Source organism: Acipenser ruthenus, chromosome 1 (genome assembly GCF_902713425.1).
Source record: "Acipenser ruthenus chromosome 1, fAciRut3.2 maternal haplotype, whole genome shotgun sequence".
NCBI lineage: Eukaryota > Metazoa > Chordata > Actinopteri > Acipenseriformes > Acipenseridae > Acipenser > Acipenser ruthenus.
The window spans coordinates 36,508,344-36,532,265 of record NC_081189.1 but is presented as its reverse complement, the minus strand read 5'-3'; the positions used below and the strand labels follow the sequence as shown (position 1 = coordinate 36,532,265).

Below are 23,922 nucleotides of genomic sequence, written 5' to 3'. Positions count from 1 at the left end.
ACGGTGCACGAGGAACAGAGTACCCTTAATGAAATGGCACGACAATTTATTCCGTAGGGTAGATGGAAGTCGGTCAGTTCGGAAGGGGGCGGAGCTATGGCACCTGAGCTCAGTGACCCAGACGGTAAGCGGCGTGGCATCCGAGGACTGGAGGAGCGGATGCGCTCGTTAACCTCGGGGTCATGGGCGAGGGTATAAATAGGGAGAATGGCTTGAGTGATCTGTTCCTTTGCATATGGTTAAATTATATAACCGAGAAGGAGATCGTATTTGTGAAATCAACCGTGAGTGTTTCGTGTCTGTGTCTTAACACTGTGTGTCTTGTGTGTTGTTTCTCACTAAAGATTACTGAGCACGATCCGGAGCTGCAGCCGCAGGCCAGCGAAAAACCCGGACTTCACCACTCACCTTTTTCACTACAGGAACTGTCTTTTGTTTGCACCTTTAGCACTTGAATCATGCACTGTCTTTGTGTTTGTGTTTTGTGTGGGTGTCTGAACGGGACTTTTGGGGTTACGGGTCAAACCTGTGGATTACAAATAGAAGTGATACACGCCGTCGTATCACTTCCAGCATTATTATTATTTGCATGTTTGCCTTAAGGCTCTGGACATTTATTAAATTAAATAAACACCCTTGCACCTGTACCAACGTTGTCTGTGTGATTATTCTGCACTGCACTCACCTGCACGTCATTACCACTTTGCCACAATCATGAACAGTTGTTGTTTGTTACTTAATGGGGTTGTAACATTACGTTAGCAGATATATGTATACCCATACCCATTCAAGAACGTGTCCATTCAAGAACATGTAAGAAAATAATTTGCATTTGTAAACCCTAGCAAGTCCACATTTAAATAAACTTATGAGTACTTCATTGGTTGTTTATTACATGTTTGGAACAATTGCCTTTAACTTTGTACTTGCTTTGAAACCTCTTTAGATAAAAACCACAATAGTATACCACAAAAATACTGGTTCGTGGATGTGTCATAACAAAAAAGTCCGAGATCCTTGTTTGTGTCGACCTCAGGTTTTCCTTGTTTTTGTTTTCTTTGTAACATTCTGTGACAGACAGCGAATTAATCATAGTCAACAATCTCCCTCCCTATCTGTGAGGGTGCTGTTTAACAGGAACAGAGTGCCTCGTACTGGTTGGTCTGGCAAATCATTCCAGGGTCAGTCGGAAGCCAGCCAGCCAGGAAAGGGGCGGAGTCACAATGCCCAAAGTCCTTGCCCTAAAGCGGTACTTGATGTGTCAGTCATGGATTGGAGGAGACGTGACTGAACTAGCTATTGCAGGGGGCGTGACTAAGGGTATAATTGGGGATGTGACGTTGTAATCTGTTCCTTTGATGTGGTTACGAAACTGACCGATAAAGGAAACAGACTGTGTAAAAGTGTCATGAGTGTTAAGTGTTTTGTCTGTTTGTGGAATCTAACTGTCTGTTTGTCACTACTAGATGGCTAACACGAGTCGGGAAGCTGTCGCTACAGGCCAGCATCAAGCCCGGACTACACTTACACCACTTGTGACTGAATACCTTACACCAGCACCTGCACGCAGAGCACTCACTGTCAGGAGACGTGGCCGTGTCTGTGTTGTGTGTTGTTTGTGATTATTATTTCAGGACTGAACCCTGTGGTTTAAAGCTGACAATACACATTGGTGTGTAGAGCCAGCGTTTATTATTTAACCGTCTAAGCAGACAAAAAGGAGAAATAAAAGAATTGTTTTGAACCGTGAACTTTGTGTTTGTCATTGTTGAAGCACCTGCATCACCTGTACACCTGAGCACTGCAACCCACACGTTCACACGTTCCTAAAAGGTTAGCTATTTTCCAGATACATTTTAAACAAGTATTATATTCTACATTGTTTTACTATCTCCAAAACAGCTGGCATCTGACAAAATGCTAAAAACGGTTGGTGCAGCAAGGTAGTCATGACCGATTAGGTTATACTTAAGCCTTTATTTCTAGAAAGTACCGAATCACTGCTTGCAAATGTTCATTATGACTGCAAATGTCCATTAAGACTAATCTTTGAGTACAGTAACTAATTGAAATTCTGAAATGATGTGATCTTTAAATAATTATTAATATTCTTATCATCAAATATGTAGAAAAATAATACGTCTCTCAACGGAGCATAGCATCCCTGAAGTTTAGCATTATGATTGTTCATGTATTACAGTATTCCTGATTAGCGAAACAAAAGAAATCTCAAAGTATAATGTATAGTTTTGTGATGGGAGTCAATGATATTTAAGGAAACCCCATTGGTAAATGATCTGGTAAGTTTTATCTTAGTCAATCAACAGGCTTCATTGACAAATATCCCATGACCCAGAATAGTGTTTTACTATATAAATGATAATATTTGCAGAAGGAACAAGGAATTCAATGCTTTTTTTTTTTTTTTACACATAAAGTATTATTGCAAAACCCATACTCCACATCTGAATCATCATCACGACAATATCATTGATCAACTGTACATATAGTATAACTGTGCTATTCTGTCCTCATCTTTTAATCATGGAGGCTCAAACTGAGAAATGTTTAAAATAGCAACTACTGTAACTTGACAGGAACATTCAGAGCCCATTAGATTGTTGTGGCGTTACCTGGTGGTTTTGGTTTCTTTCATAATTACCCTGTGGGTCTTCATCTGCTCTTCTGAAGGCTAAAGTGTATAAAGTAATATCCATAGCCTCTGAGCTCACAGTCTCCCAACCTGAATAAATGATGCTACACAATAAGACACCTTCCCTTCCAATGTAATTGGATTGCTTTATTTAAATTGTCTTATATCTTCAAACCTGTTAGAAAATTAACTTGCCCCACATAGTTCAGCAATTGGAAAACCCATAAATGTAGATTAAAAATAGACCATTAACATGATGATATGAATACTACTTTACATGCCGCTTGAGTTCCATACATCACAAAGAGTATTTAGAGTTGTATTTAGAATTTAGAGTAGAATTGCATCTGTCAGTCCAAATCTGAGACATACTCTGGGCATGCAGTCCTGGATCTAGTTATACAGCAAACCAAATGATGGAATGAAACACACACACACACACACACACACACACACACACACACACACAACCACATTCCTATTTTGTGAGGACTTCTCATTGACTCGCACTATATTTGTATTTACTATTTCTAACTCCAGGCAGACAAAACTCAACACAGGGTGAAAGTCGACAACAAACTAAATATTTTGGCCTTTTTTTTCTTTTTGAAGGCATATTTAGTTCTTAAAAAGGTGTTTTACAAAGTAGGGACATCCCCACAACGTATCCTTGTCGAGACATTTTCTCAAATTTTGTCCGCACATTGATAGTAATACCTGCCCATACACACACACACACACACACACACACACACACAAACACATCTACAGATGCATGATAAATGCACAGGATGCTGTGTCACACATGAATGATTCCTGTACGTCAAATGACAGATGTATTTCCCCGACTCGAGGCCAGGCTCCAGCAAAAACCACTCTTCATTTATCAATAATTGGGCCTTAATTTCATTTGGCAGCAATGGTGCAGGATGCTTAGCTTCCTTTCCAGTGAACTAACGTTAATTAGGCTTTTGGACATAGTTTTCTTTTTATGTGTTCTAGAACTGTGAGCCAGTCTCTGGAGATTTGTGTACTCACAAAATTATACCTCAGCCTTGACCTGTAACTCTCCTGGCTGGACATAAAAGACAGTAGTAATGGCATGCAATACAATTACCAGGGACTAGCATAAAATTAATCTAATAAACAAACTTTCACCTAATGAAAGGGTTGGGTGGCTAAGTGGATTATTCAAGTGTCCTAGTGACCCTGGGCTCAAAAGACCAAAACAACAATTCCCATTATTTTGATTTGGAACTTTCACAGTTGCCAAAACCGGATATTCTATCCCTAGGGAGCTTAAAATCATGAATTTAGAAGAATTTGTCTTATTAGAGTGGGGTGGCTTGAGGAGGTAATCACAGTGGAATTATTTCCTTTGTGAAGTTAAATATTCAGAATACTGCATATTATAATACAATAAGGTTTATACAATATGAGCCCATGGGGAAAATATCAGAATATGTTATATTTTTGCTTTCTGTACTGGGCTGCACAGAAGGCTAAACTATTGAAGAATTTTTAATATGAAGCCGAATAGTGGTGCCACTTTCATATTCTATGTGTGAGGTCAACTGAAACTGAGCAAGACAGAAAGAACATTACCTAAGAGCAAAATTATCATACAAACTGGCCACTGTACAGAGAGTGGACAATTTCATACTTGCACTGTGAACAAATAAAGTTGCAAAACAAACCTGCCATATAAAATAATACAAATTAGGGTAAAGGTAAAGCAAACTGGCCTAGTTTTCGCATCAGCTTTTAATGTGGGGAAGGGGTGCAATGCATGCATGATGAGTTGGTCTGACACATCTTTTTCACCTGTAACTGAACACAAATACAGTCTAAAACTTCAAGCCATTTTATTTTATTTTTATTTTTATTTTTATTTTATTTTATTTTATTTTATTATTTTTTTAATTTTTAGTCGTTGCCAATTATTTTTTATTATTTTCTCCCAATTTGGAATGGCCAATTATTTTATTATGCTCAGCTCACCGCTCCCACCCCTGCGCTGACTCGGGAGGGCAAAGACGAACACACGCTGTCCTTCGAAGCGTGTGCCTTCAGCCGACCGCTTTTTTTCACACTGTGGACTCACCATGCAGCCACCCAAGAGCTACAGCGTCGGAGGACAACACAGCTCTCGAGCAGCTTACAGGCAAGCCCGCAGGCGCCCGGCCAGACTACAGGGGTCGCTGGTGCGCGGTGAGCCGAGGACACCCTGGCCAACCTAACCCTCCCTCCCCCCGGGCGACGCTCGGCCAATTGTGCGCCGCCCCCTGGGAGCTCCCGTCCATGGTCAGCTGTGGAATAGCCTGGACTCAAAGTCGCGACGTCCAGACTATAGAGCGCATGCTGCACTACACGTGGAGCGCCTTTACTAAAACTTCAAGCCATTTTAGCTTACAAAGTAATGTGTTTTCTTTTTGTAATCTCTATAACCTTGCACCAATGTTACAACACTGTGGCTGGCATTCATGGAGCCATTTTCTAGTTTGTCTTCATTAAATTAAACTTAAATTAAATCTTTTTTTCACCTTCAGTTTCCAGTTATATCATCAGCCTCATCCCTGATTTTCAGGGTTTAGTAGAGCCAGTATCCAGTTCTGCCTCATGGTTTGGATGGCCTGAACCAAAACGTTTCTTCCAAGCATTTGTTAGTGTTGCTCTGTCTTTTAGGGGTCGATAGCTCTGACTTCTCCATCCTCCCTCTTGAGCTTCACTCAGATGGCCTGAGGTTCTGGGTGTGGAAGGACCAACAGCTTTCTAACCTCATGTCAATCTTAACAAATAGGTTTTAAATCTGCTTTAATTTGGGATAATTGTCAAGAGTTTAACTGGATTGTTAATTTTCATTCCTTTCAGCCCGAGTTCAGCCTGTTTCTACACAACTTGTAATCCTATTCTGTTGTCTTGGTGTGTTTTATGAAAACCTAATTAGTCCCATCCCTGTTGTACACTCAACACATCACACCTGTATTTTGTATTAGTCCGAGCCACCTGATAGGCAGTAAACATATTGGGATCTATGTACTAATATTACTTACGTGCTCATAGATACTGTGAATTCATGGCCTCCGTCCTTTGTAGAATTTTTGCATGTGATGTACTTTTTTATGAACAACTACTGTAATATCACCGCAAGTTTATGAACAGCATACATTACTGCTCATTATACAGGAGAGATCAGAATTTGCATCTCATTATAAAAGATTTAGAAATATAATAGGATCGAGCAACAGCTTCTGCAGACTCCGACCTTGATGCAATTATGGCACTTGCCAAAAAGAAAAGGAAAACAAATTTCCATAAAGACAACATTTACCTGTTAGTTAGTGAAATAGAAAAAATCAGGAAATATTATTTAACACTTCGCAGGGCCAAAAAAACATTAAGAAACAAAACATGGAAAGAAATAACTAACAAAATTAATTAATTGGGAGCAGTGCCAACACTAGGACTGGGCCCTGGTGAAAAACTGTGAAGTAACCCCACCCCCTGAAAATAAAAACAAAAGGAACATGGAGCGCTGCTGCAGCACAAACTAAAGAAAACCTTCAGCAGCAAAATCTGAATCGGTCAAAAACATATTTTTTTTTCTTCAACAAAATGTATTCTAACAAGACAGTAATCAATCAAGTAACAGTATACCCAAACATTAATAAATATATTTTTTCGGTTTCTTTTATATTTTAAGGTGCTTTATTTTAACGTAACTAAAAGCCGGAAACGTTTAAACAGGAAGTTTCACATACAAACAGCTAGTTGAATCTACGCCAGTGAGAGGCATGCTGTAACAGGGCGAGGAGCCCTGTACGTGTATTTATTTATTTATAGAACAGGGTACCCCTCCGCCCCTGTGCAATTTATTATTTTGTATTTGTTTTGTGGTATTATTATTATTGTTATTGTTATCATTATTGTTATTATTTATTTATTTATTTATAAATATGACGGCAGAGCCGTGTTTTATTATTATTTTGTATTGTTTAGCAGCGTGGATGGGAAGCCCCATCCACATTAAAAACCTTGTGCAGAAGGTGACCATCTCCCGAGTTAATTAACTGTTTAATTGTTGTTAATCGGGAGATGGTCACCTGTATATAAGCCTGCAGCTCTCTGCACTCGGGGGGGGGGGGTGTTCAGAGGAGAGAGAGAGAGAGAGAGAGAGAGAGAGAGAGAGAGAGAGAGAGAGAGAGAGAGAGAGAGAGAGAGAGAGAGAGCGCAAAACAAAACTTAAAAACCCTATAGGAACAGTGAAGGCGATTGCCCAGCCTGACCTGTAGTAGGTTTTTGTGTTCGTGATTTGTTTTTGTTTTGCTCTGTGAGCAAGTGTTTTTGTTTAAATATTTTATGTGTTTTAGTTGTCTTTTTGTACCACAGAACATGCTTCTTTGTTTTTGTTGCTGCTGCTGGCCTGACGTCACCACTACAACCATCCCTGCCACACATGCGTAAAATAACAGGCACAAACCGAAGTCATAAATCAGGGAAAAATGATAATACATCAAGGGTAAGCGAGAAATGTCGATATTATAATGAGATTCATACGTGCATTCGAAATTATTTTTAAACAAACAGTCGTAACTAAACTACCACAGCATGGATGAACCCAAGTTATGGGAGTGAAAATTAGTTTACTAGATCGCGGGTAGATCTACAAAGTCACAAAAACCACGAAAAGTCAAGATATGAAAGAAAAATCAATGATACATAGAGCCCATTGCATTGTTTTGTTTTTTTTGGTATAGGAAAAACTCACTTCCTATTTTACTTGGTGTCTTTGGACTGCGCCTGTTAAAAATGTGATGTGGCTTTCAAAGCAGTTTCAAAGCATCCTTCTTCATTGTGAAATACTTCAACTGAGTATATCCCCATTGTCAGAGACCAGTTCCAATACAGCCTCTTATCTAGGGTGAATACAAGGGCACGCTCATCCATAATGATATATCAGATAGTGCAGCCTAATTTCGCATAGATCAGCCCTACTACCATTTTGTAACAATTCATTTTGACATGACATAAGACATGATTACATGGTAATAGCTTTTATGATTATTAATAAGTAGGGTAACAGTTCCTGTTAGAACTTACTGTTGGCCCATTTTAATGTGTATGTCATTCCTAATTTAATCTATTTTACATATATTAAATTGAGGCTACCCCACAGCTTGAGTTATGCACAGCAACATGTCTGTCTAATAATCTCTTTGGCACTCACCATTTTAATTGAATTACAATTGACTTAATGCTATTTTATGACAGTGTTTGATTTAAAGAAATGTATTTAAATAAATGACCTTCCTACTTCCAGGATGCATTGCACTAAGATGCAGCGGCCCATGGAGATGGAACTCTGACAATATTATGAATAGATAGGAAGAAAAAAAAAGAAAAAAGTTTACTTTTTTTAAATTCAGGGCCTTGTTTACTATCACTTGCAATCTGTTCATTTATATTTATTTAATTTGAAGTTCTGAAATGGTGTTACTTTGAAAATTGAGAAACTACAACATTGACATTAACAGTCTACACATTTAGATAGCACCTGCTAATGCTCGCCCAAATAAATATACAATTAAATACTTTAAATATTACATGTAACTCATCCCGTAACAGATGGACATTGTTCTTATTATATAAACAGAAAGCTTGATGAACATTCATGATGTTCTGTGTATTTCAATTATGAGGATGGCCATAGACAACCCTTAAACGTTGATTATTCGGCCATCATCATTCGTTTAGAAACTGCAGTCCTTTATGAATGTGAATGAGTATAGTCAGTATTTAGCTTAGTGCAAGATTTTTTAGGCTTAAACAGCATGACAAATGCCAAAATCAAACATTAAATACATATTTTAACATAATAGGATGCATACCTGATCACAGTCTCTGACTTTCACTCTTTTAACTACATGCAAGTTCTATTTACACTGCTTTTTAACCTCTGACTTCTGAATGATCAACGCTAGAATCCCAACTACGAACACAAATGCTTATTTCAAAGATGGTCTGTTATCAAGGAAACAACAGGGTGCTTGGGTTATTATCTAAGCTGTGTGTTGTGAGATAACCATCAGCAATGGCCTCATCCATCATGTCACAATGGGGGAGTTTCCATGTGTTTTCTAATTTTTCTCGAGTCATTGTGCTCAAGCTAAATGATAAATGACCCCTATACATTTCAGGTTTCCATTGGCTCAGTTTATTTTACTCGACAAGACCCTCTTTTCACCCAACGCCATGCAAATGAAGGGGAAAGGAGGATGTCGATATGCAAATTAGCCATGCGTAGCGTTCTCGTGCTGTTTTCGCAGACAGCTCGGGAAAATGTGGTTTCCATGCACCATAAAATCTCACCTAGAAAGCCATAGTTTTCAGATAACATCTTGTTTGAGTGAAGCACAATGTTAAGTTCTTGTAATAAAGCTGTGATTTGTAAATACAAATGTATTGTAGTTTGTTCTTTTTTTCTGCTATGTACTGTACAGTACTTTGCGATACTTTTGTATAAAAAAAAGTATCGCAAAGCACTATATAAATGCAATAAATAAATAAATAAATAAATAAATAAATACATGCCTTGTGCCTGGTTGTTTAATAATATGTTTTACTGCTCTTGCCCAAATTGTTTTTCAAATGTCCATTGGTGGGGTGGCATATCGTTAGTAGTGAATAATATTTCAACTAATTTATCACACAACTTATTAATGAAAGAAAAAATAAAATAAAATAACCCGTAGGTATATAAGGAAACTGTTCAACCCAGTGAAAACCGGCAGAGACGTAGGATTATAAAGATCTGTGCAAGACACCTTCCATGTATGCTTCCAAGGCTGTCTGGATTGGGAGCAGTGGGCACTTTCACGTGAAATGTGGGTTTCCATGTGGAAATGGGCGTGGATTTCCTGTGTTTTACGTCATGCTCACGGCTAAATGAGATTTACCCTATTGCTCTCTGTGGCCGTTATTTTCGGCAACAAACCTGATTCTGTCAAGCTGTTCTCCCAAACGTGCACGAGCATCACCACTTCACATGTAAATAACCACACATGGAAACTCTCCCAATGACGTTTGCACAGAAAAGTAGGGGAGGCCAGAGGGAGTTGTGAAGCAAAGGAACCAGGTATTGTGTCTGTGTGTGTGTGTGCAATCCTCAATGGGAAACCTACAGAGTTAAAATAAAAAGATTTTGTTTTTTTAGACGAGGTAGTCATTTTAGATCAGAATTTACTTAGAAGCAAAATTCGCCAGATCCACCAATGGGAAGCTCTTAAGCATTCAAGCAACAGTGATGCATGGGGGAGTTGACAAAAGTGCACATTCCCTGTGATGTAAGTTTGTGAGGCACAAGAAATTTGTAGAACTTTGCTTGATAATGTTTTTTTTTTTCCCTGGGCACCGTAACATTTTCTTTAGTATACTAAACCGACACGTAGTGTATGCTATGGGATTGTTTAGTTCCACCAGGAGCAATATCAGAAATTATAAGCATTTTGTTGTGCTTTGGGGACTACAATACACATTTTAAAATAACAGTAATTTAAATTTAACCTGGCTTTGCTACAATGCCTTGCAGATGCAAAACGTGAGCCTTAAAATCTAATACGACATCTGTAACAGGTTACTTGTTAGAGGCACATTCATTCACTGGTGATTCAGGGAATCTTAAGTCATTTTACAGTACTGTAGTGGCATTTGTAAAGAATTGGTATCCAACCCATTGAATTGAATGGAAAGGCAAGGGCTGGACGAGCACCGTATACCATGCAGTTCAAAGACAAATGTCTTACCATTCAACTGAACAGCAAGCTCTGTAGTCAAGAAGTAAGTACGTGTCTTATGCTGATGTCAGTTTATTAACCGATCAGCCGCTAGAAGGAGATTCATTACTCATACATTGGATCCCTGTCACCTTACAGGAAACCCTTTTGTTTTTGTGCAGAAAAAACACGCGTCTTTGATAGACACGGGCAAAAGAATAGTTTTAAATAATTCTCTACCACTCACTGCCTCCATGATGGATGTCTATAATGTATCAACGATTCCAGCAAGCTCTTTGTCAATGACAGTGATTAAAGTTCTAAAGGTCAAGTACTACAGCAACAATATTCAGCCTTTAGTTACCTTTTTTTCTTTGGAAACCTTCCAGAGAACAGAGCCAGCTTTGATTGTTCTGTATAAGGTATAGCTCTCTAAATTAACATTACATTCCACTTCATGCAGCCTGGCTTTCAAACTGTACCTCACAGTATTATTATTCATAAGGCAGAAGCTTGGTGAAAAAGTGCTGACATATTTCTCTCACACATTTGTGAGGTCACAGGTTTAAATCCCACTGGAAACCAGGTGTGGACTAGTATGCCATCTGCGTATCAAAGACTGAAATATTGCCACATATTAAAATAACTCAACTGATTACTCAAATCACAACTCTTTACTATCTGCTACTGATGTCATATTTTACAAAGAGATTAGCTTCGCAGTATAGTACTTTACTGCTATAGAAGGTATCTGCTCTGACTGAAGCTGCTGGGGGACAAACATTAGTTGTCTGATCAACAAACGATTACCTGTTTGTTAAATTGTTGACTCTTTAAGTTACAGGGCACACATTGCTCAGTAATATATACTGTTACAGCTGTAACTGTACATAACCTTTAATATATTAGTATTGGGCCTGTACATAGTACTTAAATATGTAATTTCTGTACTCATTTTTTATTTTCTGTAACTCTGCCATTTTCCCATAATCGTTGCCTTCATGTGGACCTACTGTATGCTGCTCTGATAGTGTTTTCATGTGTTTTGTGCAACCGTTTTTTACAGTTTTTTTTTTCTTTGAAGAACTACACTCATTACAGATCTTAAAAAAAATGTCAACCAATATTTGATTGATTGATTTCATAAATCTCAGCAAATTGAATTAAAGATAAAAAGGGATATGTTGAACAAAATGGAATATGCTGAACAGTATGCTGTAAAACACTAAATGCATGCCATTGGACCATGAGGTGTGTGAAGAGGATGCTGGTGTCTAGAGTTAACCGTTTTTTTATAGCCAATAAAGTATACAGTTGAACTTTGGATTGGGTAATATTTATAATAACAACAAATGGTCATGAAGCAGAATCCCTAAGTCAAGTATCTTTCGGTAACTTACTTTTCAAACTGGAATTTGAAGTGCACTATAATAAACCGCTGATCATCCGATAATCCAATGGAAAGATGAGAACTGGAGTCATGTAGAGGCGCACAGTGTGGGTACTCACTGAATTGCATTATGCATTACCTGTGATATCTGGATGCTGAGGTACAAATGCTAAAATATATCATTCATTAGCAGACACTCTGTAAATACCATTAATAATCAATATCACTCGGCATGCTTGTAAATGATGTTAACATCTGCTGTGTTACTCACATTCAATCTCCATCGTGTGAGCACCACGGCTTATCAGAAGAGTTGGGTATTAACTCCTGATGTTCCACAAGAATCTTCTTCGCAAATGTTGCTGAACGCCTTGGCTTTGTACCTCAAACATATTGAAACAACTGGTTTCAAGAAAGTGATCAGGCATTAAGTTAAGTTCTATTTGGCTAACACATTACATGGTTGAATCATATTTTAATCCTTTAATTTTAAAAGACTGCTGTGGTATTTTACAGTATATCTTTACGAGTGCTTTAGGGCTATCAATTCTTGCTTTAAAAGAGCTGTTTTTGTAGGTAAAGCAGTTGACAGCACCCTTGAAACATTAAGAGTTAGCCTTGCTACTCATGTAATGATTGTATACATTGTGCTGCTTCAAAGATAAACTTAATTAATGGTTATTATTATTATTATTATTATTATTATTATTATTATTATTATTATTATTATTATTATTATTATTATTATTATTAAGGGACAGTAAAACCAGTATAAGTTAAATTATGTAGTCTCTGAAATTGAGAAAAATTTGCTACCGTTTCCCTGATTGAAGTAGTTCAGTATTGGGGCACAGGGCTGGGGAATAATGTATGCACAAAAAGGGTGTATTCTATTTTTGGTAAAACATTTAAAAACGTACTTACAAAATACTGAACACACAGTACTTAAAATGACAGCAAAGTTTGCAAATAATATAAATAGAATAAAACTAGCAAGGAAACTGACAGCCGCACTTATATAATTATCCTGACAACACTTTTACTTAACTTTTTTTTTTTTTATGAAATCACAGCAAACATTGCACTTGCCTATCTGAACCGAGATGTTATTGAAAATTTAGAAGTCTTTTGGACATTTTAATTATGGCACCACTTTCCTTATAGGGACTTCCTAAAATTAGCAAATATCAAAACAAACCATTTTTTTTACATTGTATGCAGTATTAGGCATTATATAATTGCACAGTTATCCATGTTTGTTTTTATTGGCAACAGCACATAAAGGGCCACCTTATAAAAGGGGAGCATTGTACTGTACATTTTACAATATGTTATAAAGATATCGGCATCATAAATACATTTTAATCCTGGGGATAAAGATTGTAGTTATATTATACGTTTTTTTTCAGGCAAATTATGAGAGAAATGATAGAAATTGGAATAAACAGAAACATCAATGGGCATAATGTTGAGAAGACCATTCCATAATGAAGGACCCATTTCATTTGATATTAGTCCTTAGGGTTGGGATTATCTTTTCCAGGCATCAGAAATTACAGTAAATAACACCTGCTGGTGGTGAGCAAATAAGGGGCCGTGTTTTGTAATGCAGAGCTGAAGGTGATGAAAACGAATCCCATTTTTTGTGTGCCAGAACAGTAATTCATTAATTGAATCCACTCACAATTACCCTTGCCATTGTCGTAACGTGCCTTCATAACACAATAGATTTCCGCATCATGCTTCCCCTGCTGTCTATTAGGTCACTAATCCATCAGATCTCTCCTAATTAATTGGTTCTATTAATTGTCACAAATGTAATATTTATAATGGAATGATATGAGCCCCAGAGTTAAATTCTCATGGCACCTTAAAAAATAAATTAACACTGAAATCTAATTTAGAAGCCTCTCTGTAAATGGGTCATTAGAACGGCCTCTCTGGGGAGGTTCACAATTACGCTGAAGTGAGAAGACCTAAGAGAAAGTGATAGACCTGAAGGTGTTAGTTAACATCATGGCATGATACCTGCTTATCTCTGAATTCACATTCAAATGAGTTATTATTAATAACCCAAATTATACACACACACACACACACAGAAATCCCTAACCTGCCTGTACTGTGCCTGTAATAATTTGGATACCATACTGCCATATGGCCAAGCAGAAGAATATTTTGAGAATTGTCCTGCAAAATGACCTCTGGTGTTGCTTTTAAAAACAGGTTTAGCATAAAAGAATCCTTGTGCCCACGATACAAGGGGACAGCTGCTTCTCTAGAATTGTTCTTGTTTTTTTAATCTTCCAAAGTGAATTTTGTTCAACTAATACACAAACATTAATTTTAAAGGACTAATAACCACATCTTTATAAAAAAAAAAATGTAAAAAAGGAATCTTACCAATTATAAGCACTAGCAACATTACTGGTCCACTCTATGTTATGCCACAATAATTTGGTACCAAAAAGAGTTTAAAGGAAAGATAAGCAATAACATTTTCTTACCTATAATAAGCTTTTAATATTATTATCAGTCTTCCTTTTTTCTGCTAAAAACTATTACTTTTGGCAGGTTTTGTTCTGTTTGTTTTTCACACATGTTGTTTCACACAAACAACTACAAGTCTGTTTAATACTTCACTGAGGTTGCGAGGCCCCCTTAACAACCAGTTCCCTCAATTTTAGCCACGTATGTGACATGGTGTATAGTACATGGCAAGACTTAAAGAACTCCAGGATGATTTCTTGATAAAGTATTGTTATTTACCTCAACTTTCTTCTCTGGCTTCCCCACAGTGTGCATCCCAACTGAGGGTCCTCTGAACTGGGAGTCTATCGGGAGTCTCTTTGTTTGCTTCAGAGTTACTACTAACATGTTTATGCTTTGACCTTAATAACCCACGGCTAGTATAACCTGGTTCTATAGGAAAATAAATTAATACAAACATTTACAAATCATTCTTAAATGCAGCAGTAAGACGTTTAATAATTTCAGATATGGTGGCTGGTGGCAGTGAGTAACCTGATAGTTTAAATAGTAGTTATTTTTTTAAAAGACAAAAGAAAAATGTGATTTAAGAGAAAATAGACATAGCTGCACAAAGATGGTTGTTGAATATTTAATTGCATGTATTAAACCTAGAGTATGTAATGGCCTTCCAGGACCATGATTGGGCACCTCTAGTTGTGAGCTATGCTTGAATTGAAATGGACTCAGTAAAACCAACATAAAAAAGTTATGTACTAACCATTACTCTGTCACTAGTACTGTTTAGTAAAGCCTGTCATAATCGTGTCAGATAATACAGGTGTGTATGGGTTACAGTTAACATTAAAGTTACAGCACAGCACTTTCTTAACATGCCAGGAATTAATAAATAATGTGGTTTTGTTTAGTTTATATCAGTAATAATCCCTGCGAATTGTTTTTCTGAAAGTCAATGACCTTTTTGTCTAATCTTAATTTCCATCAGTTTTAACTCACAAAGCAGACAACTATAGACAATGAGCTGGTTTATCAGGGATTATTACATAAGTAATAGTTTCCACAGGCTGTAAGGCAGACATTAAAAAAAAAACTACTAGTTGGAAATTACAATGATTATGACACTGATTGGTCAGAAGTTTAATGTATAGGAGACTGTGTGGTCCAGTGGTTAAAGAAAAGGGCTTGTAACCAGGAGGTCCCTGGTTCAAATCCCACCTCAGCCACTGACTCATTGTGTGACCCTGAGCAAGTCACTTAACCTCCTTGTGTTCCGTCTTTTGGGTGAGACGTAGTTGTAAGTGACTCTGCAGCTGATGCATAGTTCACAAACCCTAGTCTCTGTAAGTCACCTTGGATAAAGGCATCAGCTAAATAAACTAATAATAATATTTTTTCCTAAATAAATGTCTTATTATTATAGCTGTTTACATACATATATAATAATTGTTGCAAAGGGACAGATTAAACGATTACACTCTTGTGTAACAGATGTACTTGGAGGTTAGACATGTTTCTGAGAGCTCTACTGAGGCCATAGATGAGTTTTAATGATGACTGAAACAAATAATGATACAAAGGGTATCTGAACAACACAAAGAATATACTGGTTATAAATCCAGATGTTTCATAACAATACCAAATTGCTCTTTAAGTGGCAACCTAAAGGAACCAGTGCATAGCGGGATCCGATCCAAATTAGCAACATGTTGTAGAAATGGCGGTTACTGTATTTTATACATACTTGTTCAACTTGCTACCAGCTAAAACATGAAAAGTTAATAGCTAAAGAGACTGGTGGGGTTTATAAAATGCAATAGCAGACGTTTGCTGGGTGAATTAGGAATATTTGATGCATTTTTCTGCACTAAAACATTATAATTATAGGGGTTATTTTACTGATACTCAATTTCAGCCACATAATAACTATACATTTACACTACAGTAGAATTACTGTTATGGAATTTTTGGAATTTGACGAGTGGTGGGGGGGGGTTGGGGGGGCAGTTATAATCACTGCATTACTTTAATGATATTCTTCAATTGCTATATTACAGACTGGCCGTGGAACAAAGTCTTTTAATATGCTAATATGGCACAATTTGTTCTTAGGTGTAAATAAATCATATTCTAATAGCATGCTGTTCTACTTAAAAACATTACTGAAACAGGAATGAAAACTGTTATGCTTGTTTTTGGCTTTTAATTAGAAAGCAACAAAACGTGTTATAATAGGAAATGATTATGCAAAAATGCTTACACTTGCATTTGTAATTAACCTTTCAACTATTTCTTCTATTTAAATATAGGGGCGCATGCAAATAGGAAGAACAGTAGCCATGACTATGGATGTTTGCAAATTAGTTCTGTTAATTACATTTTTGGCAGTGGATCGTTGTTACCCTTAAGTCTGTTTGGTTCTCACTAAGTATGGTATTGGCAGGCTGGTTATCAGCAGCACACTTCAGGAAGCAGGAAATTGTCCTTTACTGTCCAGTCCCCCATTTACAAAGCAGCAGAAGCACCTGCCAAAAGGTCAGCAGTCATTCCTTTCAATTGGGCAAGCATTACAGGAGTGAAAAACAAACAACAGCGATATCTGTACACTCAGAACATGTTAGCTGGGCAGCAGTGTGGAGTAGTGGTTAGAGCTCTGGACTGTTGACCGAAGGGTCGTGGGTTCAATCCTGTGTGGGGGACACTGCTGCTGTACCCTTGAGCAAGGTACTTTACCTAGATTGCTCTGGTATAAAACCCAACTGTATAAATGGGTAATTGTATGTAAAAAATAATGTGTAAAAAATAATGTAATTGTATGTAAAAATAATGTGATATCTTGTAACAATTGTAAGTCGCCCTGGATAAGGGCATCTGCTAAGAAATAAATAATAATAACAAAGACAAGCCTCCAGATGATTCAATTTAAGGTCAAACCATTCTGCTGGGATCTGATTTTCTTCTTGTATTCAACGTCAATTAAATTGTCAATTTTTTCACCACAATTAAATCTCATGAAATTACCAAGAAAAAACACACAAAGGACTGTTCTTAACAGGCTACTACATACCAACAATAGTAACGTAATACAGTGTAGTACCAAGTATAATACCCCTCAAAACAGTCACACACATCCTGTAGTGCCATTGCCTTTATGAGACATCATAATGTTGTTGTCAAGCAATTTTGTTTTCTTATGTGCCCCAACGCCTTCAACATCCTTACCTTCAATAGACCAGACCTGTCCCCAAGCCTGCACCAGTGTGGGGTCGCTGTGTTGGTCCCACACCAGGTCCGCGCTTCGGTCCCACACATCCGGTATATTGAAAGGTGTTGGAGTAACATCTGCCCTGGATGGCCCAGTAAGCTAGCCCTCTTGGTCACAATGTGTACTGACTCCCTTTGATTGGCGTTTGATACCAGCCGAGCTTTCTCCCACCAGACCCCAACCTCATCTCATTGATGCATCTTCCCATTTTTCGATCCCTCTTTCTTTGATTTTCTAGGACGAGAAAGGGTAGAAAACAAGTCAGCTTGTAAGGGAACAATCTCACCAATCATTTCCCCTTGTTTTTCTGCCACATTTACATGTACGGTCGGGACTGCCTTTATAAGCAATTGTTTATACTCTGGCCAGTCCTGGCCCAGAATTACTGGGTGTGGTAGCTTTTCCACCACCCCCACTATGAGGTGACGCTGCATTGGTCCTGCCGATATATTTATATATATTTTTAGTGTGGGGTATGCCGCCAGATCTCCATGGACACAGGAGATCGCCACCTGACACATCGCCCAAGAGAGCTGTCCGAATTAAGGTCTGCCCACACCCTGAGTCCACTAATGCATGGGTACTCACTTTGCTGACAACCACAGCAACGATACAAGGCTCCTCCCGACCATTTCCCCGTCTCTTACCCGCTTCCGATGCCAGATAACATGCCGCCACATTGCACTTTATTGCGGGAGAACACAGACAAGCGGTATGTCCTGTGGGATGGCACCTGGAATAGATAGGGGGGGCGGAAAGCACTGGGGTTACATATCTGTCCTGCTGCTGACCATGTGGTCACACAACCACTGGGCAACCACCCTGGTGTCCACAGTTACTCTCTGAAGTGCACCCGTTACAGATGCGAAACCTGGACCCTCAATGCAAAAATGACTCAAAAATTACAAAACCACTCAACAGAGTATGGAAAGATGCATGCTGGGAATAACAAGAACAGCAAGAAGAACAGACCATCGCTGGACCAAGGAGATACTAGACTGGATCCCAAGAGATATAAAGCGACAAAGAAGAAGACCAAGAAGATGGCAAGATGAAATTAGGAAACACGCCGAAGCAACGTAGATGAGGGACGCAGCAGACAGGCAAAGAATCTGTGGAAGAATCTTGGGGAGGTCTTCATCCAGCAGTGGATTGAAAAAGGTTGAAGATGATGATGATGATGATGATGATGATGATGATGATGATGATGATATCTATAAACATAATTTAACATCATGTGATCAAATAAACTACTCAATTATATTGCAAAAGTCTACCAGCAACCATAATAGTAGTACAATATTTCATGTTAGATTTTAAAATGTCAAATTTTTCAATTATTGTCAGTTTGTCATTAAGTATATGGAAAACTACAAAGCAGTATGTATAGGAGGCTTGGTGGTCCAGTGGTTACAGTAAGGGGCTTGTTACCAGGAGGTTCCCAGTTCAATACCAACTCAGCCACTGACTCTGTGCGTGTGACCCTGAGCAAGTCACTTAACCTACTTGTGCTCTGTCCTTCAGATGAGACGTAAAACCGAAGTCCTATTGTAAGTGACTCTGCAGCAGTAGTTGTGATGCATAATTCACCCCCTAGTCCCTAAGTCACTTTGGATAAAAGCGACTGCTAAATGACTAACTCATTAAAATGTAATACAATATGTTAACGTTCTGTAGGTTTCATTTGACATTATGAATCAAAATGTGTTAATTATATAGGGTGATGCAAAACCTTTGGCCATAGCTGTACGCATACTAAACTCTGGTTTGTGAGCATTTATTTTTTCATGCAATGGAATGGCATGTAAGTGGTCTATATTTTGAGAAGCTTAAATTGAGTTTTCAGTGCTTCCAATGACTTTAGGACATGTGATTCCAATGCTTTAACTTGCATTTCATTTCATACACTGAGTCCTGTGTGGTGGGTGATGTGTTAAATCTCCAGATAGTTAAAAATGTGCCGTTCTTTCCAGAAAGAGTATATGGGGTAATGTATTTGTAAATAAACACGTTTATTAATGCAAACTAGTTTAAGCTTAATCCTGTTTTATGAAAGTTATTCTGTAATATAATTATAAGGTTTACATGTATGCTATGCTAACCAATGAATTAGATAATCTTGTGAGGGTTTTTCTTGGAGAGTAGATTGAAATTATTTCCTGGGGCCTATGAATCGTATTTGTGGTCTTGCATCAATTGTAAGCATATTATTATTACTAAGACTAGGTTTTCTAGAGACTGCTTAAGACTTGAGCTGTGCAGTGTTCTCTCCTTAATCTAAATACGTACCAGAACAAGTATGGTAATTATAATTTTCTTTTAGCTTTTCTACTATTATCCATTTATTTATCTTTTATATTTCTACTTCATTGTGAATGGCAATCAGATTTATTATTTTTAATAAAGAACATAATTAATTTTAACTCGCATTGGCCTTTGTTATATTTGGCAACGTCACATCTTTAAACTTTACTTTCATTTTAAGCTTTCCTTTAATCCCCTTTGGATTGTAGTTTCTTCGACATTGTTTCTTAAACAGTGAACATGATTATAGATAAAACTGAATAATAATAATAATAATAATAATAATAATACATTTTTCTTACCTGCTGTGCTGACAAGTTAAGAGAATTTTCTTTGAGCTGGTGGCAGTTTCTGGGAAAATGTTGGTTTTAATTAGATAATCATTTTTTCAGATGCAAGTCATACAGAAAAAGAAAAAGTAAATGTTTTTGCATACAAAATGTTTAACATTTGAAATCTTGCAATGAACCTAGCTCCGAAAGGCATAGCAGCAATGTAAAGCATTGTATCTTGGGTATTCTGTTTATACAAATGAATTACAAAATACTCAGAAATGTGTATTTTCGATACAAAATACAAAATACTTAGACATTAGCATTTGCATTACAAAGTACTAAATACAAATGTAATACAAATATATATTTTCGATACTGCCCACCTCTGGTACACAGTACATTTAATCTTCTGTGTGTTTGGCAGGCAATTGCCAATAAAATGAAACACCAAAAGATCTCAAATGTTGGTCTCAAAATGTGGGTATAAAAAAGCATGTAGAAGGGGAAGACTATAAAAAATGGACAATAAGGGCCTTGTTAACTAAACAATTTCTAGTTTTGCATGGGTTTCACCGAGGTTAATGCTGCAGTGAATATCTGACATTTTTAAATTAATAAAATCATTATTCAGTAACACTTTAGTTTAAGTATCTGTTATAAGTGATTATAAACAATTGCAAAAAAAAAACAAAACAAAAAAAACAATGGCAAAAGTGTATAATAAATGCATTGCAAAGACAAAGCAGTCCCACACAATTAGAGAGAGAGACAGAAAGACAGGCAGGCATAGAAAGACAAACAGACCTGAAAAGACAAACTGACTATATCTGGTCTGACTGTAAACAATAGCACAATATAAATAAATAAAATGGAAAAAGTATATAACAACAGTCTTATTATTTCTAATCATATTCTATAATTGTTAACAGCATAATTATTAACATGTTTATAAACTAAAGTGTTACCCTTTATTCTTCCAAATTTTCATTATAAAGTGTCTGTGTCTGTGGCATTTCAGTATTTATTTTTAAACAGACGTTTAACAAGGATAACCCCATTAAGATGCGGCATATTGTTTTCAGGATAACTTCTGTGATGGACATGGCAAGGCAATAGGCATTTCAAATTACATACTGTGTTTTCCGTAAGTACAAGACTTTTACCTTTCAAAAAAGTACTGCAGTATTTTGGCATGGATGGCAATGTTTAAAAAGTTTTTTTTTGGTTTTTTTTAATAAAATACTGTACATATAGGTACAGTAAAATACTGCAGTATATTTTTTGTAAGGGTTAAAAAATGAATCTTTCACAGGACACGTCCAGGTAAGAAAGAGTGCATTTTGACTTGAACCGAGGGGATTCAATACATTGTTCATGCTTGCAATAAATTACCTTACAGAAATGGGCGTGCATTAGACGGATCACCCCATTTAAACAGGGAGGTTCCATTTCCAAACCACATGCACATGCTCATTAAAAGACTGGGAATAATGCAGTAAATTAGACTATGTATCTTTAATACATTTCTTTTTACCGAACTTAGATAACCTGGATTGTTTTGGAAAATGTAGGTTGTTGAGAATCTATTCATGTCTATTGTTTCAACATTAAAAGCTGACTGATTTAATATATTTGTTATAGTCAAGATTGACTTGGTATCATGAGAACCAATGAACAAATAAGTAAATACCACCATATCATACCTCCACCCTCAATCCTGTTTCTCAGAAAGGGAAAAGGACTGCAGTGTGCCTCCATTCTTGTTTCCCCTGCTTCTCTGGGAACCGTTGACTCCAGATGTGCCAGGGAGACATTTTATAGCAGCACTATTAATCTGTATGTCAACTATCATTTAGCACAGCAAAGCGATAATGCTCCTGACACCAAGTGAGCAGGTGAAAAGGGGATAGATCTGGAAGCAGAGAGGAACACTGAGGGAGAGAGAAATGAAAGAATGAGAGAAACATTGTGTTCTCTTGGTGCTTGCATGTCATTTTCCCATTAGTGCCTGACACTGAAGAGGCTATGTCTACATTGGGGGTTGAGGGAAGGGAGACTGTGTTGAGCACATGGGGACTTGGATGGGGCACATGCTCTTGAAGCATCACACTGAAGAGGGTGCTTTAACAGAGCAGACTTTTACTCAGAGTGCTGTTGTATTCTCACTGGGAGACAGACATTCCAGGCCATATGCCTTGGAGTAGTGCAAGTCCCAAAAGCACCAATAGATTGGAGCATTCAGATTGGTGCTACACAGGCACTCTTTATCCTGACTTCTCAGATTTATAAAACTAACTTGTCCCAATTTGGGACTGGGAATGTGGTCATTTTGATTTGATTTACGGTACAGGACACATTTGGAAATTTGGTTCCTTCTCCATTTTTCTTGCATCCCATTGGGTAAACCAAACTAAGAGACAATGACACACAGACAGTGACAAAATGTGCATAACAACTTTCTTTCAAGTTTCTTATGTGTTCGTAGATCATTTACTATAGTTTTCTCGATTTCATTTTCACCTGGATTCTGGTGTAATGCTTTATCCTGCTATTAGAGTTCACACTGTAGTTTCACTTCTTGGTAGCAGGTATGAGAACCCCACCTGAAGCTTTACACTCACTTTTCTGGGCATAGGACAAATGGTATCAGTCTGCTATAATTGGCCTTATTAACCCTTTAAGACAACCTACCTAGTCTTACTAGACTTGTGGTATACCTCCATTTAGGAAAGCAATGAAAGACTGTGTCTGCTTTCTTCAGGTTAAGAAATTCTAGAATGTGCAACCAGACAGCTCATCAGCAGTAATTAGAGATCTGTTAGTGAATGAAACAACGCTGGAGATGACAGGTTGTTCAGATTTCATATTTTGTTTTGCTGTAGGCTGCATATTATTGGATATATTTAGTGTTATGAAGTTTTAGTGGAACAGTGAGGAAGTGTTTATCCTGTTCATGGGGTGTTTTTTCCTCATATATCTAGCAAGGCTCCAGTAAGCCCCAGTTCTGTCGCTCATGTAATTAAAATATCTTACTAATTAATGTGACAACATCTACAGGATTCATTCTTTATCACCCGCAAGCTGTTAAGAATGTATGCAACATACTGTATTCTTTGTTCTGAAAGTTAGGGATATACAGTATACAGTACTGTGTAATTATTTAGCAAACAAAGGGCGGTGTTTCATGTGTCCCACAGAAATTAAAAACTTGACAGCACCTTCATTTAATGTTTTTGAGTAAAACAAAAACTACAGTATTGATCTCAGTAGCTCAATGAGAAACATCAAAACATTATCATATGCTTATATCATGTCCACAAAATAAATCTCTGCATCAATATAGACAGATATACTTAAAAATTAAGTACAAATCCATCAGGTAAACTGCTGCTTTATCATTCCAACATTAAAAAAGAAAAATGCATATTTAGTTATCTTTTCCTCTTTTATATAGGTACTGTATATATTCGTGCACGAAATAAACTCACTCCCAAGTAGCAGGTTTAATTAGTCCAACAGTAACTTGTAACAGACCTAATTGATTTATAATCGCCATAGTCAATACAAGCAATGCACTCCAATATGTCCAAAAAGACTGTAATGTTATAGCAACAAGACCCCTTACCTTCAGTTTTTCAATATGTTTGGTCTCCTGGGTCATGTGTCAGTATTTTCCTCTCATTTATCTTTTTCATGTCTAACTGGGGGCTACCATTTGGGTGTGCTGTAGTAAGACTTGTATAACTGATCACTCAGAGCTGTAAGTCAGCGGTTTG

General features: G+C 37.3%; 1 long non-coding RNA gene across 1 annotated transcript in view; it reads right to left on the bottom strand.

Annotated features, from left to right (window-relative positions):
* The window catches only part of LOC131696863 (uncharacterized), a 64,417-nt gene extending 46,822 nt beyond the window's left edge, over positions 1-17,595 (bottom strand). Inside the window, exon 1 of the long non-coding RNA XR_009306747.1 lies at positions 17,525-17,595. This is a non-coding gene — a long non-coding RNA (uncharacterized LOC131696863). The remainder of the gene's footprint in view (positions 1-17,524) is intronic.
* Positions 17,596-23,922: the final 6,327 nt, after the last annotated feature.